This window comes from Accipiter gentilis, unplaced genomic scaffold (assembly GCF_929443795.1).
Source record: "Accipiter gentilis unplaced genomic scaffold, bAccGen1.1, whole genome shotgun sequence".
Lineage (NCBI taxonomy): Eukaryota > Metazoa > Chordata > Aves > Accipitriformes > Accipitridae > Astur > Astur gentilis.
Window position 1 is genome coordinate 240,436 of NW_026060784.1, and position 16,149 is coordinate 256,584.

General features: G+C 51.6%; 1 long non-coding RNA gene across 1 annotated transcript; it reads right to left on the reverse strand.

Annotated features, from left to right (window-relative positions):
• Positions 1-14,724: 14,724 nt before the first annotated feature.
• LOC126036679 (uncharacterized) lies at positions 14,725-15,163 on the reverse strand. The gene is made up of 3 exons (XR_007505223.1): positions 15,085-15,163; positions 14,892-14,965; positions 14,725-14,795 (listed from the first exon to the last, which is right to left on the reverse strand). It is a non-coding gene; the product is annotated as an uncharacterized LOC126036679 (long non-coding RNA).
• Positions 15,164-16,149: the final 986 nt, after the last annotated feature.

Genomic DNA, 16,149 nt, shown 5'->3' on the forward strand with positions numbered 1-16,149 from the left:
CTAAACTGTTTTGCTTAATCCCTTCTTGAGAGTAGATACTAGCGCCCAAATAACTGGCATCTGTGCATAAATGATAGATTTGTGACTCTGTCTTTTTAGGAGTGGATATGTGTCAATGTGGTTTCTTGGAATCATGTTTAGGAAAGTGGAGAATGCAGAACGTGTTAACGTTGATTTAACATGCGTTATACAGTCATTCAAGGATACAGGTAAGCCTCTATTTTGCTCTAGTCTCGTAGGGTTTCAATTTTTAATTCTAGTGCAAGTTGCTTCACAAAGTGAATTGTGCTTCCTTCTGGTATTAGCTATTAGCTATTTCTGTAGAGCGTGACACGTAGAAGATTAGCCTTAGAAACATACTATTTTGACACTTTGGCAATGTAAGTCCACCTTGAAACAGAAGTGTGTACTACAGCCCTATGTACCATATCCAATATGTGAAATAACAGTTCTGCAGATCATAGTGAACGATCAGAAAGGAACTGCGATTCCTGAAGTGGACAGTCAGGTGTGAAGCCAGGAGAGAGATGCCCGTTTACTGGGTGTAGCTACACTTGTCAAAAGCAGTTGTCAGTTACTGAACTTTGGAAGTGGGAATTAACTGTATCAGGCTCTAAAAGAAGTTGTGAATGCCTGCTGACAGTATTGTTTCCAAAATAACAGTTTCTGTACGATACCATCCCAGAACTTTGAAAGGCAGTGAGTGGTCACATTGTAATGACATGCAGTCTTGCACGTCAAGCTCCTTGTTCATCTTCCTTTATTCCTTTTGATAGATGCAGAAATAAAGTCATATCGCAAGCGTTGTTAGATAATGCTAGAATAAAGGGGCTTGGGGGTGAGCAGTCATTTGAAAGTACAGGTCTTTGGTTCCAAAGTCTGTTTACTTCTTCCCAAGCTGACTGCTCTTGTGCCTTTCAGAAGTGTATGTGTGCTGTGAGGCTTATGCCTTGCTATCATAACGACAAACTAAGGAAATCGGGTTACTCTTCGGGAGTGACGAGTGTGTTTGGACAAAAAGTTCTAAGCAGTGGACTCCTTTAAACTCTTCATCAGTGCAAACAAACATTTCTCCATGGTACCAGCATGAGCTGTGTGTTGTGTTGCTCAGACAACATGAGTAAATGCAGTAAAAGCGGACCTTCTTTTTAGCTCATGCTTTGGGATATGAGACAAGCACAGAAAAAAGGCATCAAAACGCTTGTCTGAGTTTCAGGCCAGGTGGGGTGACTTCCTCAGACTTGCACTGTTACCCGAACCGATGCTTGTCTTGTACGTTACATCCAGTGGCACTGTGTTTGAATGTTGTGGCAAATGTAAATCATGTCAACAACTTTGACAAATACCCAATGCAAACATTCCCACTAAGCTACAACACTAAATTTCCTGTTAGTTTACAGCCAGGCTAACCACCTCAATGTGCTAAAGGAAGGTGTGAAGATTGAGGCAGCTCATGTGAAGAGAAAGCACCTCCACCATTTTTTGCCTGCAGAAACCTTACAGAAAAGAAAGAAGGTATAATAAAAATTGGGCTCTTCTGGCAATGTTTTTTTTTTCCTTTAATAATTACTTGAAGACTTCATTATTTTGATGTTGTTGTTTCAGCAAAGCGTGCCAGGTACTAGTCAAAATGCTGGTGGGCTTCAGCGCAAAAGGACTTCTTCAGATGGAAGCTGTTTGGACAGTTCCAGAGACACGGGCTCCAGAACACCGGATAATTCCTCTTCATCACATAAGATTGCTAAAGCGGACACCTCTCCAGCCGAGAGAGAAAGGTTAGCACCATAACCTTCAAGCTGTGAAGAAGCTGCTTTTTAACTGACTCGCGATGGGAATGAGGTCTGGGATTTCTTGTTTGAATCTGTGTTGTTCATAAGCACGTGGAGGGCTCTAATGGCTTCAGGAACAAAGCTGTCATCTCCTTTGGGCACGTGGGGGGAGGCAGGTTAAAGAAATCCTTGAAAAAATGAATTTAATATCCATGAAGACATGTCGGAAGAAAGGAGAAGTGGATACCGGAGGAATTATTTGGTCTTGAATGTAGATCTCCTTGGGTTAGTGTGTAACTTGAAGCCGGAGTGTTTTCCATGTAGGTAATTTTGTTCTTTCTAACAAAAAGTATGGTTAATGCCAAGCAGTATGATGTTCTAACGAAGTGCTGATCTTGATCACAGCAACACTAGAGCTGCTGCTGCCTTGGTGCAGCAGTATGAGAACTCGGGCAGTAAAAGTGTGTGTCACTTCCTGGGAGGTCTGCTTGTTCATAAGCTACTTCAGCCCAGGAGGAATATGTAATCTTGAGAGTAATAGCCCAAGAGTACCAAATGTGTAATGCCTGCTGTGTTCAGACCATTTGGTACTGGAGGAGTGGCATTAAAACTAAAATAAAATGGGATGCCCGTATGGGTAGAGCAGATCCATTCATGGAAAGCAGTACAGAGTGCTGGAGGTACTAAGCTGGAAGACAGTGCAAGTACATAGAGACTGACTAAAGAAAACGCTGAAGTTTAAATTTGCGGTCTGAAGTTCAGCGGTCAAAATGAAGATCTCGTGCTAGATTGCCTGGGAGTTTGTTGTTTGGTAGAGCTGTGACAATGAGCTAAGAAGACAGACATTTGTCGACAGCATGGGCTTTCTGGAAAGGAAATGTATAATATTTTACAAACGAGCTTTTTATAACTCTAGCATCTGACTCTTACAGAAATGCTGCGTACCAGAAATCTAACGGTGCTAACAAGAGAGAGAAGCTACCTCGTGTAGCTGAGCCATCAGTGTCTAAGGGACTCTCCATTCCTGTTACTGATTCAAGTATGTATTGACGTGGTGGGTGGAATGCAGTCTTTAATTTCATGGCTGAACTCTAGAAGCGCGGTGTCTCTTACAGAAGTGGAGGCTACAGTTGCAATAAGAACATTGGGACCTCCAGTTGGTAGCACCATTCCAGGACGTAACACAGTTTCTCAACCAGGAGGGCGTTTTGTCCAAGGACAGCATGAATTAAGTGGGACTGGAATTACAGATCCTAAGAACAGTGCACCTAAACGACCTTATTCAGTGACCACTGAAGGACCTCATTCACCTCCATCAGAAGAACGCCCCAAAACACTAGCAGACGGAGAAAAGGTAAGGAAGGGGGACTAGGCCAGGGAGGGTTTGAAGTAGAATTAATTCTTGATGTACAATGCACGACATAACTGAGAAGAAATGCATATATACATCCCCAATGGATTCAGGAATCTAAATTTAAGCATAACGCTAGTTTTACTAGGATGTAGGTGTGAGAAATTGTCTTGAACGTACTGTATAGCTATTAAACAATTTTTTTTTCCCTGAGATCTGGCACTAGTGATTGGTTTTGGTCTGGTGGCAGGCTCTCTAAATACTACTGTACTTGTATATTACTGCACTGACCCATTGCTCAATGAACTGGAAGCAGTTCTTCATTCAGAAAAAACCCAAATCTCAAAAGGAAGAGGACATGAATGTTATAAATGTAGACGTATGAGCTAATCTTGTTCTGGCAGATGATTTTCGAATGCCTCTTGATAGTTTTGCTGCTTTAGAAATCAGCAGCCTACTCAACAGGTTGTCCACTGCTGAAACGACCGTGTGGAGTTGCTTGTTAAATCTGGGTTTTGTGGGAGCTTTTGATTAATGCTTGATTTGTTTTCTTGCTATACATAACTCTCCTTAAACAGCTGTTTGTGTGGCTTGACCTCTGATTTGAGGCAAAGCACAACTAGAAAAAACTCCATTTTGACACTTGTAAAGAATCAGCTTGCAGAACTGTTACCTACTATTGAATACTTCAGGTACAGATTTCAAGGTTTGGGTAGTACGACTTGCGAGGCTTGAGATTCCTGTGCGGTAAGGGTAGTGTTGTCTAAATGTTGTTTTAAGAATGGCCACTAACACAGTTAATGTGTTGACTGGAAGCTGTACTCAAATATGAAGGTAACTTCAGTATAGCAATTATTTTGAGTCTGTGTATTCTGTTCTTCTAGTTAACTGGCCAGGATTCAGCATTCAAAGGTGGCGGCAGTCCAGAAGATGTCAGCAGCAGATCTACAGACAATGTAATTAGGAAGGGGTTTTACTCAGTGGGCTAACTGAAAAGCTGAATGGACTCTGCTAGTGCCTAGACTACCTCACATCAGTACTCTACGCGTTTATTGATGTAAACAAAAATATGCTTTTTAGTTTAACTTCTTTCAGCCTTCATTTCCCAAATATGTTCTTGTAAGAGTTATCCCTATTAGTCTTTTTAAAAGTCTTGACTGTCACTAGCTGAAACAGCTTTGGAAAAAGCCACAAAAACCAAGCTGCCCTGTGACTTGGATTCAGAATGTAGGTAAACAGGTTAACTAGTTACTGCAACCACGTTGTGGTGTCAAGTGTGTCTGAACGTGCTTGTATTCATTTGTGCTTTCCTAGTGCATGTGCATATATTGTTCTTCTCCTAAACTATTTTCCCGGTTGGCACATACACTCCTGGGCATCTATCAGAATGGTGCTCAGCTTCCTCAGCTAGCAGCTGTCCCCTGCCTAACACGGCCACGCGCTACACAAGTATTGCCTCCCATGGAGGCCCATAAATAATTGTGGTATTGAAGACAACGCAGCAGAGGATGCTACCAAGGTATGGAGATGATAGACGTGTCCCATGCCGTTGTATCTGATTTTTGTCTTGAGACTGCTCCAGCATGAGACTTGAGGGCTTTTTTTGTTGTCGCTGGGTAGGAAAGCTAAACTCAGAACACACAGCTGAAGATGTACTTAAACATTGCAATAGCCAAGGCTGTTGTGGCACTGCTACCCACCTGCAAGGGAGAGTCTTGAAAGGAATTGGCATGCAGAGAGTGTTTTCAGATAAACCCTGAAAGCTGTTCTACGTGGTTACGTGAAAACTTGTAGTAGTCTGAAGTTCCGGTTCTGTAAACTGGTAACACTGCTTACCCAGTTAAGTGCATGAGGGTTTTTTGAGGGGTGGGGAGAAATTCTGATCCCGTGAAACAAATGTTGTGCTATCTCTCTATTGTAACTTCTTTATAACTTGGTGTTTTTGTAAATGAAGTTGTATGTTTTTCCAGAGAATTTTCGTATGTACTGTAAAATACTGTCTTCCAAAAAGATTTTTTTTTAATTATTATTAATTTTTTTTAATGCACGTGGGATCTGCTTAAAAACCCCAAACAAGTAAACCAAATGTAAGGTGGGCAGGGCAGTGCCAGAAAAAGTATGTTCTACAAAATGATGATGTCATGGTAGAGTAGATTTGAGGAGACTAGGAACACTGCTTTCCTGCTTCTAGTATTTCCAGGTTTTGAATTAACACCCTCTGAATAGTGCAGCTTGCAAACTGCGCTGACAGCTGAAGTCCCATTTTGCTGTGCGGACAACAGATACCCCTGACTTCTTTTAAAATTAGTTGCTTGGCTTAAACCGCAATTCTGAGCTCTGATCATTTTAAGCATCCACCTCAAACCCTAGTGACAAGACCGAAGGGGCATGTAGCTACCTTGCACGGTCTTCATTCTCCAGCATTCCCCCTACTGCTGGTGTTCCAAACTTGTGGAGAAAGCATGACCATGACCGTATACTTACCTTTTTTCCTTATTACCTCTGGTTTCCAGCTTGCTTCAAGTGCAATTCATCTCTTAGAAAATGTGCCTTAGTGGGTTTGAGAGGTCTTACTCCTCCTTCTCCCCTCGAAAAAACCCCCAAAACTTAAGAGTGCAAGGCTTACGTTTACTCACAGGTTAAAATTAAGAGAGAGAACCTATGTTACTTAAGTGGCTTTTAGCAGAGCTACACCCTGAGTTTATAAAATGGTTACCTTGGTTTTGTGACCTGGGTTAAAACCATGGTCTTTCAATACTGTCAAGTCTGTGTACTAGTTACAGTAGGTATACAACTTCAGCACTTGTGTAAATAAAACTCCATCGTTAATTTGAAGGAATTAAAGCTGAAGTAGGTGATAAGATAAACGGCAAAGCAACTATGAAAAGTGTTTTGTAATGGTCTACAAGCCTGTAATATTACCATGCTTTTAAACAAATTCTTCCACTTGACCTGTTAAAGGCTGTTGTGCCCTTAACCTCTAGTCAGCACATGCATTTCTGCAGCTGGTCTCAAACTAACCTAGCTAATTGATATCAAAGTATATGCCTGTACATGGATTTATTTTTTTTAACTCTTGCTTTGCAGAATTACCTTCTAATTGTGCTTTGTTGTTGTTGTTGTTGTTTTCCCCCCCCCTCACTCTTAGGGTGTTAAGAAGAAGTTTAGGAAGAAGTCAGGTTACTAGTTTCCTGGACTTGATCCAGCATGGGTCAGATTACACGCTTTATTTTAATGTACCCTGACTCAGCGCTTGGCCGCGTGCAGAGAGATGTTGCTGTTCTGGAGTTTCCCTGGCTATTGCAGAGGTTGGATGCTGCCCCAGCACTATGCAGATTAGATTACAGCTGTTTTAAATAAAGTTCAAACTGCACCAGTTCAACTGAAGTGTTTTCCTTTGTTTATGGAGCAAGTCTTCTGTCAAAGTGATTGAAAGGCAAGTTCCTCATGCATAAAGACTCCTCTCCCTACAATACTCAGAAGGAAACAACCCAAGCTAGAGACAGTATTGCCAAGCGTGGTTCCTGTCCTTTAGGGTGAATCCCTCCAGCAGGCTTTTCTATGCTCTGGGAAACATCTGCGGTTATAACTTTGCAGCTGCTGTTGGCTCTAGCAGTCCTGTCTGAATCTGGTCCAGCGCAGGTCACCAAGAGTCAGTGCTAGAAGCAGTGCTTCTTAGCTGTTAGCAATTGCATCATCACATCGCTTCCTGGCATAGTGTCTTATCACTGATCATCTGGGGACAGAGGTTTTTATTCATTTGCCAGATGGAGCTGGTAGTAGGGCAAGTTCTTTCTGGAATACCTGAAGGAGAGAAAAGCTGCATGTGGCCTTCTTTCTCATTTTTGTTTTTACTGAAAAGCAAAGCAATCGGTGCTAGCTTTGCAAGATCCTCAGGGTTATCGACAAACCCCAGGTAAGTAAATGCCTAAACTAAAACAAACCCCAGTAACAAATGCATTGTTTTCTCTTGCTTCTGCCACAATACATCCCCCTAAGACCCTAAACCCAATACTGAATGTATTTAATTGTGATTGTGCTGAACACAAGATGACCAGAGCCAGAAAATACCTTGGACTTGAAGGTGAGGGAGGCTCCTTGATGCCAGACTTCCTGCAAACTTTGCTGTTTTCTGTCTGCTTTCTTAGCTGGTTGCTGTGTGTGTGGCTTGGAGGTCCAGCTGGAGGGGGTGAGGGATGCATGATCAGTCTCCTTAAAGAGGAGCAGCTCTGCGTTGAAATTGTGTACGGTTAGTAACTTTGAGCAAGACGTTCCATTGCAGGAATTAACGTCTCCTGTGGTTTTACTTGTTAGGTCTAAGCAAAGAAGTGGTTCATGTGGAGTCGCCTCCGCTTCTGCTACTGCAGTGGGTTGGTGTAACTTCTTGCTACTGCTTCTGCAACTGCAGAAACTAGAGAGAGCAAGTAGTAGAGGGGTTGGGGGGTCCAGCCGCAGCCCCCTGCTTCCTGGCCAGCTCTGCTGTTGCTCTGCCTTTCGTCGAGTGCTGCGGGGCCAGGTTGGACTAAGCAGAGTCCAGTGGGGTGTTTTCCGAGACGGAGGCGAGGGGTGGGCTGTTGAGCACTGCCTGCTGCCTCCTAGCATGCTGGTCGGCATGGACTGCCTCCCCTTCCCTGTGCCTGAGGGTTTCTTCAGCCACCATCTACCCCTGGGGTGCCCAGCTCCGAGCGTGGCCCGAGTATGACTACCTGTGGTTGGTAGTCGGTTTGTTTTGTGTTTTCAGGTTTTCTTCCTTGGAATCATGTTGTCCACAAAGAAATGTCATTATCCATCCCATTTCTAATTCAGTATCTACCGATCTAGTGTGACCCAGAGCCTGTGTGAAGGAGGAGCCGCCCCAAAGGATCCTGCAGCGACCTGTTTGTCCACAATCCTTTCTCCGAGTCCACTTCTGGAACTGCAGGGGCAGTGCTTGTGTGCAGAGTCCCGGAACAGCAGCACTGCCAGGGAGCCCCAGCGCCTGCTGTGTCCAGAGCTGCTCTTTCCACCGCCACACTCTCCTCCTGAGCCCTTCTGGTGTTGTAAGGCCGGAGTGCTCCAGCAGCTTGGCCACAGTTCTCCCGTGTGGCCATCCTGTGACAGCAGGCAGGGAAAGGCACTGGGCACTGCTGGGACAGAGCTCGCCATGCTCCAGAGCAGCATTTGCGTCATGGAAGGAGACCCCCTCAGGGCAGTGCCTTAAGGCTTAGGTCTTCTTCCAAAGTTTCTCTCAAGAACATGCAGGCTCTGGCCATGTCCACCAAAAATTACCCTGTCCAGTATTTTTAAGCTGCTTTTTAAGCTCCAGACTAGCTGAACGAGAAGACATCCACTGTACATTTAATTGAGAAAGATGTACGCAAGACGCACCAGCTGGGGACTGATGCCGCCAGCAGGTTCAGCACCCCAGGGGAAGAGGAGGGCAGCCACCGTCTCTGGCTGGAAGCCTGTCGGGGCTTCAGCGTTTCAGCTTTGGTGGCCCCAGGCTGCTGCGGAGCCGTAGTCCAGTCTCTGGGGCTGCAGGGACCCATGCCAGGGGCTGTGTGGAGGGAGCTGGGCAGGGGCAGGGCTGCAGGAGGTGATTGCAGGGCTCTGACCCCAAGCAGAGTGGCTGCAGCACTCGCGTTTGACCCCCAAACCTTGCCTCATCAGTGCCTTTACGGTAGCTGGAGATCCTCATACTTACACATGAGGAGCTGCAGGCGTGATCTGTACCAGCAGTGGCTTAGGAACCCGGACCGGGGCTAAGCCCCAGCAAGAGCCTTTGCACAGAGCTGTTGCTCTGCAGCTCCCCGGCTTGCCTCCCAAAACTCCTCATCCAGCAAAACCTCCCACACTTATGCGGAGCTTTGATTCTCGGGGCTCCGCTGTTCCTCTTGCTGATGCTAATGCCCTTGGTGGCATCAGTTCCCATAATCACGGATTGCTATGTAAAATATTTATTGCAGGACTGATCCTTCTGAAGATTGTTATCCTGGATGAAATGTCACAAACGACCATATGGAAGGCTCTCACTTTGAAGACAGAAACCCTTTGAATCCAGGGAGGAAAAAGGTAAAGGATTGCATGTGAACGTGACCGTGCTCCTCTGCAAGCGACGGCGCACGCCTACGCTTTTCCCACGCTTTGGCCGGCAAAGCTGAGCAAACGGCCTGTCCCTGGGAACAGGCAGGGAGGACCGTGGCATGCAAACCAGCTCCTCTCTGCTGGGGTGGTCCCCCAAACAGGGCAACATCAGCAGCAGCTGGCAGGTCTTCCACTGATGATGCTCTCCCTCTTTTTCTCTTCCCTTCGCCTTTCCCCACTCCCGCTTTTCACGTTTAGGAATCTTGACTTTGAAGGAGAGGAGTGAGAGCGTGACTCGGGGATGTGCCAACGCAGACAGAGGGAGAAGGCGCTTTGTTTCAGTTGGAGGATTCCCATTAAAGCCATGCAGATGTTTTCAGTTATCCTTGGTGTGCTTCAGGCATTCAGTATCTCTAGACCAGCAAGCTGAGGGGAACGTCACAGTCAAGGGGAGTTTGGTGGTGTTCAGTCTGTGTGCGTACGTGCGTGTGGGGGTGTGGGTTTGTAGTGGTAGAGGGACTGCTACTGCTTTATCATTCAGTGCTCTTCTTTTAATACCTAATTCCTCCTCTTTTTTTTTTCTCTTTTTTTCAAATGTAAACTGGGAATGTCCAAAATAAATTTTCTGTTATATTTGATGCATTCTCCACTTTCTTCTTCATCACGACCAGGTTTTTGGTGTGGTTTAGGGTCCTGATTTTAATTCACTCTTATGTCTCTTACTGGTACGAGAGGGATGCCCTCTGTGGCAGGGCAGCATAGAGAGCGTCCGAGCAGTTGGCCTAAGGTGAAAGAAAAGCATTTGCTCCCTGCGCTCCAGTTTTACCTCTCTTGGTTGGTTTGGTTTTGGGTTTGTTTTTTTTGCTTTGGCTCTGCCATCAGCCTGGGAGCTGCAAAATGCAGAACTGCCACCTTTTTGTCCCCTGGCTGTAAACTGCATCTAAGGGAGCACTTCAGGTATTTGATTTTGAATACACTATATGGTCACAGGAGCGGCCAGATGAGACCTGGGGCTCTGTGTCCCTGGGCTGCTCCCTCTGTTGTTCCTCCACTTTCCTTCTGTATTGGATCTGGCTGAGTTGGAGTTCCTTTACCCCACAGCAGCCCTCGTAGTGCTGTGCTCTGTACTGGTAGCTAGAAAGCTGTTGATAACACAGCAGTGTTTTGGCCATGGCAGACAGCCAGAGCACACCCAGACACCCAGGCGTCTTCCACGTGGAGGCCACTTCCCACCTCGGCTGGCCAACGCAACGCGCTGCCTACCTTCTTCAAGGACGGCAGCAGTTTGATGCTGACGAAGCCCATCTTGTTCTTCTGGACATGTTTCAGGACGAAAGCATCCTTGGCCAGGTTCTCGTCAGAGAGGTGGAATTCCATCTGGGACACAACCCTCCTGGCCAGCTACCAGTCAGGGACGGGGTAGCTGCAGTCCAAGAGATCAGCCCCCAGAACATCGCTCGCATCGCAGAAGCTCCCGGCAAAGCAGCAGGGACACGGGTGTGACTTGGTGGCCTTTGGGATGTGCAGCACTGCCCGGTCCCAGCCACAGCGGTCGGTGCAGATGGCAGAGTCTTGAGGAGCGGGGTGGCTCAGCTGCGCTCTGAAATGAAACGGAGTTTTATGCTTTTAGAAGCGCGCTTGCCTTCACGCCCCCAGCATCGGTCCCTGCCACAAGTTACGCAGCACATGGCCTTGCACAATCTTGCAGCCAGAGGTGCCTCACGAACAGAGCGCAATCTCTTTGATTACCAGGATACAGGCCAGGAGAGATCTTTGGCCTCCGGTTCACGGCAGTTGTCCCGACTCCCCCAGGCCACCCACTGTTCACACAGCGGGAGCGAGAGGCCTGTGTCCTTGGTACCCTTGGGGTGTCCTTGCTAGCGCCGAATCCTCCAAGCACGAGGAGGGGATGTACTAACCCCATCCCTGGGATCCCGTAGAGCGCAAACAGCCCCAGCGCCCCGACACCGGACGTTGGGCAGAATCCAGTCCTTTTCTGGGAGCACGCGGCGGCGGGTACGGTCTCCTCCGGGGTGTCACGCACCCAGGGAAAGGGTCGCCCCCTCCCAGGGGGATCCAGAGCTGCTGCTTTTCCCAGCAGGAGACTGAAAGACCCGACAGCACTACTGGAGCGAGGGCTGGGGGAAAGCGTGCCACCGAACGACACCGCGTGACCTTCCTTCGCGCCCTCGACGTCCTTTTTCCTATTTCTGCCTCGCTCCGGTCAACGCAGCGAACAGAAGCGTGGGCAACGGTCACAAACACATTTGCCATCTGGCGCAAGGAGGCTGCGGCTGCAGCTTGGTCCCCGCTTGGCTCGGCTGAATCAACTTGTTCTTCTTCCCCCACCGGAAAAATACTGTTGAAAGCCAAGAGCATTTGCACCTGCAGACCCCGAGAGCCGCCGCCTGTAGGACCCGGGGGGCACCCCAGCCTCCCTTAACCCTTTCCCTCCCCAGGAGGAGCTGGGGAGGCTCTTGGGGGTGGGGCGGAACACAGGGAGCCCCCGCATTCCTTCTGGGGAGACGCCAAAGAGTCCTTGGCAGCCAACAGCCAGAAGGGACCATGGCGCGGCCACCAACGCAGCTCCCACTGCCTGGGCCCTGGGGCCCCCCAGCGCCCCAGCTTTTCCAGCCATTCGTGCTCTGCAAAACCTTCTACCCTCGAGGCAGGGACTGACCCCAACCCCTGCAGCCCAGGGACGCTCTTGGGGGGCAAGAGCAGAGGTGATCGCTGGCCATCGCTCCTGTCTCATTCTCTCAGGCTCGGCCAACCTGTGCCGCCTGCTCGCACGGGAGCAGCCCTTCCCTGCAGCCCAGGCCCCCCAGGCACCACCAGCAGGTATGGCACCCCAGTCTGCTCTGGCACCTTTGCCATCCCCATCACACCCGTTCCCCCGGCACTTTTCGCATGGGGGTTCAGCAAGCCCCGGTGAGCATCCTTGCCCTCGCCTGGGCGGCGCGTGCCCAGTAAAGCCCATCTGCAGAGAATTCCCCAAATATTTGGGGCCACCTCTCCCCTTTCACCTCCTAGATGCGAGTCTCCTCCCCGATTTGCAACCCCGTCCCACCGGCACAGCGGCTCAGCCCGTGCGGATTGCCCCGGCCACAAGCTCCCCACGCCCCTAGCCCAGAGCTGGGGGATGTCGGCCATCGGGGCCAGCTCGGCGGGTGCCCCTGGACAGTCCCCCTGGCCCAGCACGGCTCCCCCTCACCCACACAGGTCTGCAGAGGGCTCCATGTGGCTGCCTCTTCGACCCCCGGGTCTTCCGCATCCAGTGGACAACCACCGACCTGCCTCCACCGGCCACCGCCACGCTTGGCCAAGGCGCCGCTTCTCTGCCGGGTGCTGCCCTGTGGGGTCCCGGGGGCTGCGGGGCCCCCCAGGGCCAACCACGATACCTCGCACCCTACAAAAATCAGAGGAGTGGGGTGGCCCCAGACCCTCTGGAGCTGCCAGTGTCCATCCCTGGCTACCAGCACAGCGAGGGGCAGCTGGCACAGATCAACATCCCCAGCACGGCCACCCCTGTGGGGGCACCCCCGGGCGGCGATGTCCACACCAGCCCCTGCGCTGCCACCAACAACCAAGCCCTTGGGGACACTGCAGGCGACCTTGCAGTGTCTGAGGAGATGCTCCTGGAAGAGGCCCTAAGGCTCTTCGGTTTCTCCCTGGATGGAGTGGGGGTCAGCCAGGATGCTCCCAGCAGAGCCTCCGTGCCCGAGGACGCTGGTGGCACCAGCACAGACACCCCCGACCGCGACTTCAGCTCGCTCTCGCTGCCTGAGGAGATGCTCACCCCCGACTACTGCATCCCCGAGCTCAGCGACGCCATGCTGAGCCTCAAAATAGTCAACGGTGGCGGGATGGAACCCCAGGAGCCGTGGCAGGATGCGGGGATGGACCTGCCACCATCCCCACCTGCCACGGCAGGCAAGCTGAGGAAGAGGCAGGCGCAGAGCTCCTTGCCAATGGCACCCAGCAAGCGCAGGGCTCTGGCAGCCAACGTGAGGGTGTGTGTGTGTGGGGGGGATTAGACAGGGGTGAGAGGGATGGAGATGGGGGGAGTGGGGGGGGTGGGAGAGGAGGGGTGGGGTATATGGCAGGGGGGGTGGGCGGGGGGGTCTAGGGAGGGGTTAGACCAGCTTTGATGGGACATTTTCTCTTGTCTTTTCAATTAAAAGCTGTTTCTCCAGAACCGCTCGGTGCCTATGTGGGAGGGGGAGGGAGCACAGGGGGCACCAAGAAACAGCCCCCAAGAGATGCAAAAGCCCCACTGAGCCCCAAATCCGAGCCAGCAAGCCACGAGGGGAACCGAGCCACCCCCATGGCCCAGTCACCACCAGCGGGGCAGGCGATGGTGGGGGGGGACGGGAACGGGAACAACTCCCCTCTCCCCTTCCCCAGGGGCAGCAGCCCTTTGGTGGGGAAGCCAGGACAGACAGGTCCCTGCAGGACTCACGGACACGGCCCCACGCAGAAAGCAGCACAGAGCCCCTGCGACAACGACAGACCTTGGGGGCCGGGGGGGACACGGACACGCATGGCCTGCAAGGCCTTCGTCTTGAACACCACCAGCGTCCCCTCCAGCGGGGACAGGGCTCAGTGCACAGCCCTTCAAAGCCTCAAGACCATCACGGCCTTCCTCGGGTCCCAGCGCACTCAGACCCGGAGAGCCCAGCTTTGCCTCACTGACACAGCAAAATCACCCCAAATCACCCCAAGAATGGCGAGGGAGGGAGCTGCAGGCCAGGCAGGGACCCTCCTCCGCTTGTCTGGCTGCACCTTGGGCAGCCGCAAGACCAGGAAGGGAGAAGAAAAAATCAGAAGGAAAAAAAAAAAAAAAAATCACTGCACCGGCCAGAAAGTGCCTGAAAACTTCATCCCTCTTCATTGCCCATTTCCCATGCGAGCTCCACAACCTGGGAGCAACGCAGCCAATAGAACCTTCGAGAAGCAGAATCACAGCCTGCTGCAGCTGGCCCTGCTCGAGCAGCCGAGGTGGGCTGGATGACCTCTAGAGGTCTCTTTCAGCATCCATTCTGTGCTGCTGTGACTCTGTCTCTATCATGGTTTAAGCTATAAAAATGAGAGCTATAAAAATGGAACGCTGTGTTAAGAGCACAAGGCTCTGCTAGCAACGACCTTGCCGTGGCTCCTTGCTGTGCTGAGCCCAACCGAGTTTTTAAGAGTAGATTTTTAGTGTGAGCAAAAGTGTGATTATTTTATTTTGTAATTCATGTAAATAAAGTGGGTTTGGTTTGTGTTTTTTTTCTAAATAAGACTCTTCCAGAGCTCAGGTCAGGCTGAACCTGAGGGAAAGGGGCAGACCCTCGCAGAGGGCAGAGCCACATCATGACAGGGGGGCCAGCAGGATCAGGGGGCCATGCGACACCCCCTGCTCACGTCCTGCCGGCTCCAGGAAGATGGTTGCACAAAGGACTCGGGGCGCAGCTCCAGGGACAGGGGTTTGGTGACCTGGCTCCAGCGCCTCTGGGGCCAGGGGCTAGGAGCTGTCGGGGGCTTCGGGACTGGGGGCTGCAGCCCTCCGCTTCAGAGGGACGATGCAGACGCTGTTCTTGGCCTCTTTGACTCTCCACCACCGGCCAAGCCTGCAGATGAGAGAGATGGGGGCTACCCTCCGCCGAGCCCTTGGAGGAGCGGGGGGGGCTGTGCCCCTGGGCAGCACCAGGGAGGGGGGACAGTACCGGTGCTCCTGTCCAAGGCCAGCCACCAGGAAGTCACCGGCTGCAGAGAACTTGAGGCTGTTCACAAAACCCACCTGGAGGGGACAGGGCAGGGTGAGGGGCTCTGGCAGCCTCCTCCTGCCGCCCAGGGAGGGGAGCCCCTGCCCAGAGATGCCCCAAGCCCAGCTCCAATCCCCCACCTCCCCATCCATACCAACGGGATGTCCCAGAGGGGCTCCAGCTTCCGAAATCCCTCACCGCACTTCCAGAGCTTCACGCTGGCGCTGTGGGAGCCTGGGGCAGAGAGAGAAGACTGCCATGCACTCCCACCCAGGTAAGGGAGCAGGACGCCCCCCTCTCCACACCCCCACTCCAAAGCAGCTGCCACACACCTGTAGCCAGGAGGTCCCTGTTGCGCAGGGCGGCCACTGCTGAGATCCAGTATGGCTGCTGCAGGCCCTGGGCATCCTGCATGCCATGTGCCTGCCGGGCCAGTGCCAGCGGCTTCTTTTTCGTTAGCCCCCACAGGGCTAGGGACCTGCCAGGGAGGGAAGGGGCGAGGGGGCCGAGGGGGGCACCGCCTGCGCACCCCAGGCACCACCCCGGCCCTGTGCTCACCCGTCATCGGCGCCTGACACCATGTGCTCCTCACTGATGAGCTGGATACAATCGATGGAGCCCCTGTGAAGAGAAGGGGCAACTGCCATCAGTTATGAGCATGCTTTGGGATCCTATTTAGGAGACAAGGGCTCACCGGGGCATCAGCATCCCCACAGTGCCGGCAGGCTCCTAGTGATGCTTGGCACCTGCACGCCGCTGCCCCAGCCTGACCCCCCTGCCTGCAGCCCCCTCTCCCGCCCCAGACCTACTGGTGCCCGTAAAACACAAGCTGCGACTCCTCCGGGATCTTCCAGAGCCGCACGGTACCGTCCCGGCCCCCTGCCGTCACACAGCACTCCCGGCTCAGGCTGTCCAGCCCCGTGATGACATCCTGGTGCCCGAACCTGGAGAAGGAGATGGCAAAGTGCTGTGGCAAGCAGGGCCCTCTGCTACCACAACTCCCCCGGGCCTGCTGGCTCTTGTGACTTCTGACATCCCCAGGCAGGAGTGGCTGCGCAGCTTGGGGTGCGGGCAGGAGGCAGAGCTGCCCTTCCTGCTGGGGACGTGGAGGGGAGGATGCTGCTGGAGTCAGAGCATTGGTGGCTTTGTAGCTCCCGAGCTCGGCCACGTCAGCCCAAAGCAGCACAGGATCCTTGGACGGTGGGAGGCAGAAAAAGGG